Raw genomic sequence first — 12,705 nt, 5'->3', positions numbered from 1 at the left:
CTCTGCCTCCTGGAATTAGAGGGGAAGAGGGCATCACTGCATGATAGGATCTGTTACTTGGCAGTAAGGAGAAGTCTAAATGTACAGCCTTTGGAATGTAATGATTGGCCTTTCAGAAATACAGAACCATTGCCTCAGGAACAATATTCCCTCAGCATGGAATTAATGAGAAAATTTTTCATGAGCTGAGAAACCATTAAGCCAAAACCCACCAAGTGTGAAGACATTCCTAAACTGATAATTAGCCTCTGTCTGTCTCGTCATTGTCTTGAAATCTGAGATCCTATTAATACTCATTTACCCAAAAAGATACTTGGGCTGTGTCTACACTGTAAGACAGAGTGGCTCTTGCAGGGAGTCTTGGTACACTGAACTGCATTGTAGGAACAAGAAATCCAGCAAAGATCCATTGAAAAGCCTTAACTTAAAATCTGACTCACTCAACATGTAAACAAATGAACATTCAAGGACTGTGTACCTTGGCCTTCAATACAAACAGTTTAGCAATAGATAGTATCATTTAACATACTTTGTACCTGCATACAGTTGATGTATACACTTAGACACGAAAATTTTACTTCACAGTTTACCCAGAAGCCTTCTGAAATCATTACTGTCACTACTGAGTATTTAGAAACTCTGTTTGAGCAAAAAGTATTAACTTGTTAGAACAGAAAATCAAAGTTATTATTTGTGTATCTACCCTCTGGTAAATCGCAGATTTTCAACCAAAAAAAAAAGGAAAAAAAAATCAAAGGGCTCACCTACCTCCCTCTTCTAAGCCCAGAGAGCAGAGAAAATTTACACACTTACAATTGATTTGAACCAGCTCCTTAGAGTAATCCTAAGAACCAAGACATTAAATAAACCTTGTTCAAATGTACTGCAATTGCTCTACTTTGAAAGGTGAATAATATGTAAATAGGACTACCAGCTAGAATATATGAGAATGTCTAGGCCAGGCTATAGTTTTACCAGCTGGTAATCCTTCTCTGACAGTGATAAAACCAAGCACCTGCAGAACAAAGTACAGTAATTTCACGAATACAAACCGCACCAATTTGACCAAAATTTTGGTGGAAACCCGCAAGTGCGGCCAATATTCCGGGGCGGCTAATACATGGACAAAATTCTAAAAGCTGCCAACACGGAAGTGAGAGCCCGCGGCAGCCCCAAGCCAAGCTGGAGCCCGGCCGGCCCCGGCAGAGGTGGGAAAGCCTGGCAGAGGCGGGGCCAGCAGTGTGGGGGCGGGTGGCAGAGCCTGAGCCAGCAGGGCGGGGCAGGGAGGGCGGCAGAGCCCGGGCCAGCAGGGCGGGGGAGCCCGGGAGAACTGGGGCGAGCAGTGCAGGGGAGCATGGCAGAAGCAGGAAGGCCGGCGGGTGGGGCTGCCTGGCAGCGGGGGAAGCCCAGCAGAATCGGGGCCAGCATCATGGGGGAGCCCGGCGGTGCGGGGGCCTGCAGTGCCGGTCAGGGCGAGGAAACGCGGCGGCGGTGCAGACGGGAGGGGGCGGCCGGCGAGCCTGGCAGCGGCGGCGGCAGCCCTGCCGGCCGGGCGAGCGAACGCGGCGCTCGCGAAAGCGGCGCTCGCGAAAGCGGCGCGGGGCGGGCGCGGCGCGATCGAAAGCGGCGCTCGCGAAAGCGGTGCACGCGAAAGCGGCGCGGGGCGGGCGCGGCGCGGGGCGAGCGAAAGCGGCGCTCGCGAAAGCGGCGCTCGCGAAAGCGGCGCGGGGCGGGCGCGGCGCGGGGCGGGCGCGGCGCTCGCGAAAGCGGCGAGCCCGGCGGCGGCGGCGGCAGCCCCGCCAGCTGGGCGAGGGAACGCAGCAGCGGGGCGAGCGAACGCGGCAGCGGGGCGGGCGGCGAGCCCGGCGGCGGCGGCGGCGGCAGCCCTGCCAGCCGGGCGAGCGAACGCGGCAGCGGGGCGGTGCTGACGGGAGAGGGGGGCCAGCGAGCCCGGCGGCGGCAACAGCACCACCCGGCCAGCCCCGCCGAGCCATGGCGCTGAGCTGGGCCACCCGGCCCCGTCGGCAACCATGAGCGGGCCGAGCCTGCCTGGCCCCGCCCCGAGCCAGTAAAGCCCGCTATGCCGCGATCCTGTTACTAATTGGCCAATTTGTGAAAACTGCGCACGGATTCTCGCGACGAACGAAAGTGCGGCTAATATTCGGGGTGCGGCTTATCTATTGACAAAGACAGCAACATTGTCGAGGCACCGGGGGTGCGGCTTATAATCCGTGCGGCTTGTATTCGTGAAACTACTGTAAATGTTGCCAAGATTCTACAAGATAATTTCCCAGCCTCCAGTCATATGATGCCCAGATATTTCCAGTACTACAGACAATATTGCTGTGTGTGACAGGCCTAGGCAGATATTTCTTCAGAAGTGATATCTGATAATTTCTGAGCCACATAGTCTTTTGGCAACTAAAATTCTTGTGCTGAGGTGTCCCACCTATAAACTACATTTTCTGTGAAATACATCCCTTATTTTGTCTTCAGATTTTGGTTATATCACAGATAAATTGTTGTCACCATCTGGACTGTAGCTGTAAGGAAGAAAAGTATCCTCAGCACACCAGGGTGCATTCCAGACAGCTGCTTGGTGAACCTGCTATGTTTGTTGGCCACATGGCCAACAATTGTGATATTGTGTACTGTGGAAAGTAGGATCAGAATAATGTATCTATTTTTCCTGAGAGTGTGCTGAAACATTTTCCAGACAGGAGCTCCTTGCATAACAGCAGCATGGCTGGGAATGACACTGTGAAAAGACACACATAAAGAACTTGCAGAACCTTTCTCTATCCCCTAGGACTGCTATGGCAGTCTTGAGATCCAAGGTCTCATTGCAGAGCTGTTGACCTGCAACAGTGGAGCAAGACCTCAAGACACTGTAGATATGCTCTTCTGCTCTCCTCAGCACTGCAGGGTTCAGACTTTCAGACCCTGTGTTGATGACTCTAGGAAATGATGGAGTCACCCAGAGTGAGAAAAATGGGTAAGACAGGTCAGTCAAACAAGGGTGTTCCATGCCCTGTTCCCTTCTCTTCTCTTTCCTAGGACTCAACTTGCTCTTGAAAGTAAGCTAGTTTTAACCATGGTACCTTTGTACAGTGATCTCAGGTTCCGACACGCTTGGGTCTGAGGTGACTTTAAAATTCTTTTCTCCTCTTAATTACATTTGAAGAGTCAGACAATAAAGAGGCTAATGAATTAATATTTATGAGCACTGAGAAATGTGCTTACAATTTCTGAACCATCCACAGTCTGTGTGGGTGAGCCATTTAATCTACCCCACTACTTCTCTTCTGCATTTCTTAAATATACTCTACTGAGAATAAAATTCATTAATGATTGTTGGACATGCAAGCTTCAGGAAGATGTGGGCCCAAAAGAACCTAGATAACAAAGTGGAGGGAGAAAAAATTGAAATAATATGCCCATCCAAACCTGTCTTAACCCATCTGTCAAAAGTTATTCTCTCAGCCTGCCTGTGTCCATAGTCAAGGCAATCTTTCCAGAAGCATAACTTCTGAAGTCAAGTGCTCAAAATAGCCTAGCATCCTCCTTCAGTGCCAAACCTTGTGTTCCCTTCTGCACAAGGAGCTGTCACATGCAAATAGCCATCCTGGCCCAGCACAGGAATTTGTCTGAAAGTCACCTTTCTCCATTGTTTAATTCCCTTCTCACATTAGTCTCATGGTGGACTGCTTTACAGTGGTTTCCAGGCAGCAGCTGCAACAAACAAAAAATTAAGAAGGTGAAAGGAGTTTAGACGAGTCGGTATACAAATATTCATAAATATATATATATATGTATACTCTTATGGATTATATGTAGTGATTTTAGATGGGGTAGTACTGCAGGCTGCTGATCTCAGAGGCTTCAAGCCCTGTTTTCCCCTGGAAGCAAAGGAAGGTTTAATTTCCATGTGGGAAGATATTGTCATGGGCGTTTTGACAGGTATTTGTAGATCTACTCTTTACTCCTCTCTGGTTTTTCTTATGTGCCTCTCTCTGGGAAAGCTTCTGCAGAAAAGAAACAGCTAGCCTGAAGATGTAAGTGGGTTGGATTGAGATCACAAAGGAGAGAGAGGTCAGGAAGACACTGGAAAGAGCCAAGCATTTATTTGTACACTATTCACAGGGGACAAGATATATTTGGGAAGGTGGGTAACATGACAAGGATACAGTGAGTAACTCCTCACTGCCCACTCATTCCATTTGCATATCCTTTTTTTCTAGCCTATGTTGCTTTCAAGTTGCTGTCTTTCCAAAGCCATGGGTTGCCCAGTTTGCTTGTTGGTGCTAGGCTGCTGCATGCCTACCACACCAGAAGGGAAAGGGCATATCTGCAGAGGTTGTGGTTTTCCCAGTGTTGGCTGGTACCACTGCCACTGTTAAAAAGAGCAACTGGTACTTTAGCTACTTTTACAGCTCTCAGACAGCTCTAGAATTTTTCCCCCTTCTAGCTCTCACCAACTTATCTTCTCACCATGGGGCCTCTGAAAGACACAAACAAGTCCCCTAGGAACTGATAGTAAGGGTCATTTTCACCATATGGTCAGAGGGAGACATGAAGCCTATCCACAGCTCTGTGGAAATCCCCAGACTCAGAGCCTCTTTTCTTCCTGTAAGAAATGTACAAAGAATGTCTTCTAGGGAGCAGCAGACAAGGATTGATCTCTCCAGGGGAAGCAAAGGCTTCCAAACCTGTCCACCTGATTCTGCCATTTACCAAGAGAGTAGAAAGAAATTGCTCAAAATATCTGAAGCAACCCACTACCAGCCCTATACAAATGAAGAGTTGTGCAGAGCTGCTGGAAGTTTTCTTTGGCCATAGCCATCAGGAAATTTAAAAACATGTGTGTATATGGATGTATAGTGTGTGTACATTACCGTACATGCGCAGGGATGTTACAATTCCAGTCTAGTGGCCCACCTGCAAGGCTGTCCTTGCATATCCCTGGGAGCATTCTTGGTGATGCTGTAAAAGGACATTTTCATCCCCAGTTTTAGTCTGAGGCATTTTTCAGTCAAAGATAAAAACCCTCTGATCCTAGAAACACTGCCTGTCAATTGAAATTTGTGGAAAACAAAAAGAGAAAAGGACTAGATTCTTGAGTTTACTGTTACATTGCTCATGCTTTTAAAGGAAATGGGGTATTCCTTGTGCTTCCTGAGGGAGAAGAGGAAGATCTGGGATTAGTAGCAGTCCAGTACAATATGTCTGGTCAGGGATTTTGTAAGAAGTTGAGGAACTCTGACCTAGCTGTGCTGTGACTGAGTAAGAAGGACACTGCCTCTGCTTGACGAGGCTGGGAGGGTGAGTGTGCATGGTATCCCTGTACTGCACAGCAGTGACTGGCTTATCTTCAGCACTCAGTCTTCAGGGTAGTGACTTACTAGGAAAGCTTTGTTAAGTACCCCCTGCCCCCCTTCCTCTCTCTTCACCTCACTGTTTTGCAAAAAAATGTGAAATGTGCTGATAAATGCTGCAAGTGAATGATACAGTATTTACTTGTTTACGCTCTCCTTCATTTGTGAATTTTGGCCAGGAGGGCCAGTGCGATCCTGGGGGGTATCAGGGAGAGTGTGGCCAGCAGGTCAGGGGAGGTGATTGTCCCCCCGTGCTCAGCTCTTGTGCGGCACATCTGGAGTGCTGTGTCCAGTTCTGAGCTCCTCAGGACAAGAGAGACAGGGAGCTCCTGGGGAGGGTCCAGTGCAGGCCACAGAGGAGATTTGGGATCTGGAGCATCTCTCTTATGAAGAGAGACTGAAGGAGCTGGGCCTGTTTAGTCTGGAGAGAGCAGAGAGAGGATCTCAGCATTACATGTAAATACCTCCAAGTTAGATGCCCTGAGGACAGTGCCAAACTCTTTTCAGTGGTGCCTTGGCAGGGCACTTGGACTAAATAATCTCCAGAGGTGCTTTCAAACCCTAATTATTCCTTGATTCTGTGACACATATTAACCAAGAGATGGGAGTAAGGGATCTGTGTCTCTGCGTACGTGTGATGACCCTTCACTGCTCGCTTGTATTGATTCTTTCAAAGTTAAAATGTGTACAAAGTGTCAAAAGGACTTGCATCACATTAAAATAATAATGATTTTTTAAAAAAGCATTCAGGAAAAATATTACCAAAGTTGTATTCTGCTAAACTGCATCACTCTCCAAGCTTGACCTGTAGGGAGCTCACAATTAATCCTCTTCTGCTGCAGTCAAACAGGTTTTAATACAGTTTTGGGTATTTCTTTGTCAAATCTCTGCTCCAAATCTTCAAGAATTTCTTCCACACACAGTTGAATTTATTTCCACTCACCATTAGTTTATGTAATTTAAGAAAGTCTAGTCAGGTAAAATGGTAGGAAACTTGAACTAAATATAAAGTTTATTCTGTGGACAGTCTTTCCTGCAGTCCAATAGAGAGTATGCTACTTAATTGAGTGAAGAAAGTGCTTCTTTTCAGGTATTTAATGTTTTTTGTCTCATCTCCAGAAATACTAAATACAGAATTCACACGCATCTATGTAAAATATATATTTTGGGGTTTTTTCTGACTAACACTAAGCAAGCACATAAAATTGAATCTTCCCAGCAACAGATACACACAACATCGTGGAGAGAATCGTGTTCCTGCTTAACAGCTCTGTGTGTACATCAGCAATGAATACTACAGAAAACAGGATATGGAATAAAGATGATTATTTCTACAGGACACAAATACAAAGTCCTCAAGATATTATCACGACACAGAGGAAAGTCCAAACAGGAGATTTCTGCTATTTCTTTAAATAGAACTAAAATGGAATGCAATTCACAAGACAGCAGCTAGGTCCATTTATTCTGATCAAGTTATGGAGGACGTTTGAGCACCTATTTTGTTATCTTGATATAATACCTTTTTCTCCCCATCTGTGGAGGCTTTTAGACCACATGGTGGGGTTAAATGGACCCTAATAGAAAAGGCAAAAACAGTGCTGTAGGATCCTTAGAGAAGTAGCTGAGGCAGGCTAGTTTCCTGCCTGGGTGGTGGCAGGGTTACTCTTGCGAAGAGTAACACAAATTTACAGGGTCCTATGCAGTCACGGGACAGGGAGTACAGGGGTGTTGGCAGGAGGAAGGATGCTGAATTCTACAAACTTTGCCTAAAGAGAAAGGAAAGGAGAAATGGAAAACAGGATTCAGCAGCAAGCTAGGATAAGTTTGGAGAGAAGGTCATAGAGGCTTAGTCATACCTACACAAAGATGTCCAAGCATCTGGTCTAAGCTTGGTAAGAAAATACAAGTTTTCCTCTCTGGTTATGTAAAAGCTACTTCTCAGAGCTCTTTGCCAACTTTGTCTGGAAGAAAATGCTCCCATGTAACTGCACTTATGCCTACCCCTAAGGTGCCCAAGGAAGTCTTGAAGGCAATGGGGCTACTACCTTCACAGTTAAAGGAGTGCCTTCACAGGGTCATGTCAGAAAATGATGAAAAACAGAATGAAGGTCAGGGACTAGACAGTCACTGAGTAACTGGAATGTCTCAGAGAGGGTTGCTAAAACACTGACAAGAAGTCCCAGATAAACCTAGTAAAGAAGTACTACCCTCTTTTCTTCTCCTAATGCCTCCCATGCAAATTCAAAAATATGCTTTCAAATTAAGGGGAGAAAGAGGGACATGATACCCAATTTTGAACGTGACTGAGCGCTTCAGCCTTTCATTAAAAAATGTCCAGCCTCAAAAATGCAATTTTTTTTAGTTTTACACGAAGTATGCAAGCAAAACTGCTGTCAAAAGAATGTTCCCCAGCATTTCCCTGATTTCTCCCCAGGGTCTTTAAATTCACCGATGTTAAAAGAAAAACAAAGAACTACAAAAAGGGTACATGAACACAGCTCTATAAATAAAATATAAGGATGGGGGGGGAAAGCAAGCATCTTTTGTGTTTTGAATCAGCCATTGTGTAGGCATTTGCTTACTCCATCACTGCTCTGTGCTCAGGACATTAAGAGAAGACTGATACGACAAGAAGTCTTAGTATTGCATTGAGTCTAACCTGAATTTGCTTTCTAAGGCCTGGGAAATAAAATCAGAGATATTAAGATCTACTGTTTTACCCTTGTACTGAAAAACTTCAGTAGCAAAGGGCAGAATTTTTCTTAGATAAACAAAAAATCTGGCTTAATTTTTTGTCTGAGTTATAAATACATTAGAAAGGGAGAAAATTAGTCATATGAGCATATAAATAATAGCTCAGTTACATTCAAGAATATGTAGGTGGGTGTCCTGGGTGGAGTAATTTGCTAAAGCAGAGTTCTTCTTCCTTGCTTTTCCTCTTCCTCTTAATTTATTCCTCTTTCTGAATATGTGCTTCTTCTTTTTAGCCTTTATTTATATCTTGCTTTTTGTTCTTTAATCTTGGTGATCTTTCTATAATGAGTCTATACACATTTTTCTTTAGAATTGGTTTGTTGTGGACAAAGTATTTTTAATGGATACCAAAACCATATAAAGTGCTCAAGCATACCTAGCTCTGGTGCACACCTCTATTTTCCTGATGTCAAGAAAATGTGTATTTAAAATCAAAGGAATGCTTAACAGCCCTGTTGTGCAAGTCTTGGTATGGTTGTTTTCAGCATATTACAATACAGTAGTGTACAACCTGCTGCACCATCAAAGACCCCTCCTTCCTTCTTGCCTTTTCTTAGGCATTTCTGCTCTTGCTTTTTGCTTCTTGTTTTGATTTTGTTTTGATTTCACTGAAAACTGGTGCTGACACATAATAAAATTCTCCAGCATTTGGATTTCTGTCAAGCCTCCTGGCTGATCAAGGCTGTCAAGCTGATCAGCCTCCAGATTCACATCCAGGAACCAACCACTCTAGCTATGCTGTTTCTTTTCGTGCAGCTTGGCAGCAGTGAGGAATTTAAGAAGCAGTGTAACTATGCTTGGCTTCAGAGCAAGACTCAGCAAGGATCTGGAAGGAGTAAACCACCTGAGACGTGTGGTTAGAGCACCACACAGAGCAGTGAGCTGGAGCTCTGTGAGAGCATCCCCGAGATGGCTCCCATTGCCCATGCCTGCCTGCAAGAATGCCAAGGAAAACAGTGGAGTTTCCTTGGGGGTGTCTTGGTCTCTCATACCTTCCCAGATGATAAATTAGGAGCTGTGTGTTGTGCATGTCTTTCTCTCAGGTTGTTTTTTCTCTTAGTTGGTTTGTTTTAATTTTTATTGAGTGCTATTTACATCACTGCAATTATGCAGTTTGTTCTGGTGTCCCATAAATACAAATGTTTTTATTGCCAAGAGATGCTGGCAATATTTTTGAGAAGTCATCCAGAGGTAATATTTAACCTAGTACCTGGGCACGTCATAACCTGACATTTATATGCACTCAGTTTAGAAACACTGCATAAGAGTATCAAAGGCAAGAAAATTGGAGCTGTGTTTTTATTTTAAGTCTGGGTTCTTGAGCCAGGTGTTAGGAATGCATTCAAAATTCCACAGCATCAACAGGAAGATTTTTCCTAACCTCAGTGGAGTTTTGGTTGAGTTTCTCACTGAAGGCAGGGTTGGCCCTTTCAGGGCATAGAACTGGCAGCTCCCACCTTATATACACAGTGATCCATGGATAGGTTTCTAATCCAAAAGATTAGAAGTGATTCCAAAGGTAGTTTTGTGCAGCAGCAATTTCTCAGGCTGTGGGACCAAACCTCAAAAGCTCCTGAATGAATCCTGCCAGAGGAAAAAAGCAAGGGTTGACCAAAGCCTGAGGACCTGGCAAGCAAAATTTCAGGAGTCTTTTTTTTTTTTCCAAAGTTTCTTTTGAAAAAGTATGAATATTCTTGGCATCTTTTCAACCTGTTCTAGCATAAGAATCTGTTTCCTACTGGTCCTAATTTCTGTATTTGGAATGTTGTTCTTTCACTATTTAGAACATTCCAGATTTACAACTAATTGTGGGTAAAAAAGCCTTTGGTAGGTGGAGCAATATGAGACATGGCCTCACTTCCTGGCTCTTTTGAAGAGAGTAATCCATGGCCAGGCAGGCTATCTTAGTTCTCACTGAATGGTTCTACATGGTGGGGTGATGCACAGCAGCAGGTACTCTCCAGTGTCATTGGCAAGAAGTGGAGCTGATGATATTGGGTCACTTCCCACAGGAAGGGCCTGCAGTGAAGAACATGGTGTTTATCTGACATGAATGGTTGGGAGATTATATCATTGAAAATGCACTGCACCCTCACACTAACACCTGCTATATCCAAAGTGATCCCCATTTAGCATCTGCATTGTTCTGTCTAAGTTAACTTGAGCTGTTTCAGGGAAGCATTCTGAGTGTTGCTGAGCAGAGATAGCACCACACACGGATATAAAAGCATTGTTAAGACAAGCTTTATGTGGGATGTTCTGCCAAATAGTTCCCTTCCCTTCCTCTTCTCATTTCCTTGTTCTCCTTCAGCCACTAGAGAATGCTAATCCCTTTATTCACTTATGTGTAAACTGGTGACTTTCCAGACCTGCCACAAAAGACATTTGACTAGATGTCTTTTCTGGAAAGATGCAGCAGGAGGAGATGGAAATGTCTTTCCTGAGGATTTTAGTACTGCTATGTTTGTATTGACAGTCAGAATATGGAGAATGTTGCACTAACAGCTGTAAACAAAAAGAAAAATATTACAGCTTGTTTCATTCTTCCCTCTTACATAAACTTTTTTTCCAATATCTTTTTTGACCTTTAGAAACAACACATGTACAATGTCTTGCTCATCCCAAGCAAGCTTTGACATTTTGTTCTTGACACCCAAAAGAGCAGACACACAACTACATCTGAATGGAGAAAGGATGGAGACACCTATGGAGACCAAAGCCATTGCTGGGACCAAAATTTTCACAGAATTAAATATGGAAATGAAAATCTAGGCATTAGAAACCTTGGCCAGTATTGCCTCATCTTGCAGGTACATTGGCTAAAATCCTTTCTCTTTACTCTTTCCTTCCGGCTGAGAATGTCTCTTTCTGTCTGTCCACCCACTGCTGGACAGTCTATCCCTGCAGCCTGTTCCAGAGACAGTCAGCAGGGTGAGCAGGGATCACCACCTTTTCTTATGTGGGTGGGCAATGCCCTTCCCTTCCCTTCCCTTCCCTTCCCTTCCCTTCCCTTCCCTTCCCTTCCCTTCCCTTCCCTTCCCTTCCCTTCCCTTCGCTTCCCTTCCCTTCCCTTCCCTTCCCTTCCCTTCCCTTCCCTTCCCTTCCCTTCCCTTCCCTTCCCTTCCCTTCCCTTCCCTTCCCTTCCCTTCCCTTCCCTTCCCTTCCCTTCCCTTCCCTTCCCTTCCCTTCCCTTCCCTTCCCTTCCCTTCCCGAAACTTCCCTTCCCTTCCCGAAACTTCCCTTCCCTTCCCGAAACTTCCCTTCCCTTCCCTTCCCTTCCCGAAACTTCCCTTCCCTTCCCGAAACTTCCCTTCCCTTCCCTTCCCGAAACTTCCCTTCCCTTCCCGAAACTTCCCTTCCCTTCCCAAAACTTCCCTTCCCAAAACTTCCCTTCCCAAAACTTCCCTTCCCAAAACTTCCCTTCCCTTCCCTTCCCAAAACTTCCCTTCCCAAAACTTCCCTTCCCTTCCCAAAACTTCCCTTCCCTTCCCTTCCCTTCCCAAAACTTCCCTTCCCTTCCCTTCCCAAAACTTCCCTTCCCAAAACTTCCCTTCCCAAAACTTCCCTTCCCAAAACTTCCCTTCCCAAAACTTCCCGAAACTTCCCGAAACTTCCCTTCCCGAAACTTCCCTTCCCTTCCCGAAACTTCCCTTCCCTTCCCGAAACTTCCCTTCCCTTCCCGAAACTTCTCGAAACTTCCCTTCTTTCATCCCTCCCTCCATTCATCCTCTTCAAACATTTTCCGTGGCATAGGTTTCCTCTGCTTTCACAAGGAATGAAACTCTGCTGTGGTCAAAGAGGAGTCATCTATTCCCAAGGAAGATTGTTGGAAGCAGAGTTCCCCAGGTCAACTGAGGACTGCTCTAATTACTCCTAATATGATCCTCTGTGTGCCTGTCACTGCAATTCTCCTTAATTCCAGCAATCCCGCTCCATTGCCTGGGTGGAGCACTGCTGTGTATGACAGAGCAAACTGTTCTGGTGACAACCATTCTTGAGCTCAGCTGCAGTCATAACACATGGTTGAAAGTGATTGCTTTCCTCCTGCACCCACAGGGTCAGAACACCTCTATTTTGGTAGAACATGGAGCAGAATCATAGTTCTGCTGACATCTCAAAAAAAAAAAATTAAAAAAAAAAAAAAAGGAAATAAGCCTTTCCAAATAAGGACACTTAGACTGTTCTTTAAAGGGCCTGAAACTTGAAAACCACAAACTGCAGCTGAAAAGCTATTTGTTTTATGATGTGGGATACTTTCTTGCACACAGTGATTCCTTGATGTCTTAGTACACGAGTTTTGCATTTCCCAAAATGAAATGGGGGAGAGCAGTGCAGAAATCAGACACTGCCCCTTTTTTCTAGTGCCTCATTCTATGTTTTAAGACCAGAATTCAAGGATAGACTCTGGCCTTAACATAAAAGGTATACAGCAGATGGTTTCATCAAAAGGAATGTAGTGACCTCAAATTCAGTTTGAGAATTTTATTAAAACCAAAGGTTTCTGTTCTTTTACAAAACTGAGGAGATTTCTAACAAAAAAAAATCGTATTAACGACATATGAAACAATGTAAT

Source organism: Catharus ustulatus, chromosome Z (genome assembly GCF_009819885.2).
Source record: "Catharus ustulatus isolate bCatUst1 chromosome Z, bCatUst1.pri.v2, whole genome shotgun sequence".
Lineage (NCBI taxonomy): Eukaryota > Metazoa > Chordata > Aves > Passeriformes > Turdidae > Catharus > Catharus ustulatus.
This window is presented reverse-complemented; position numbering follows the sequence as displayed.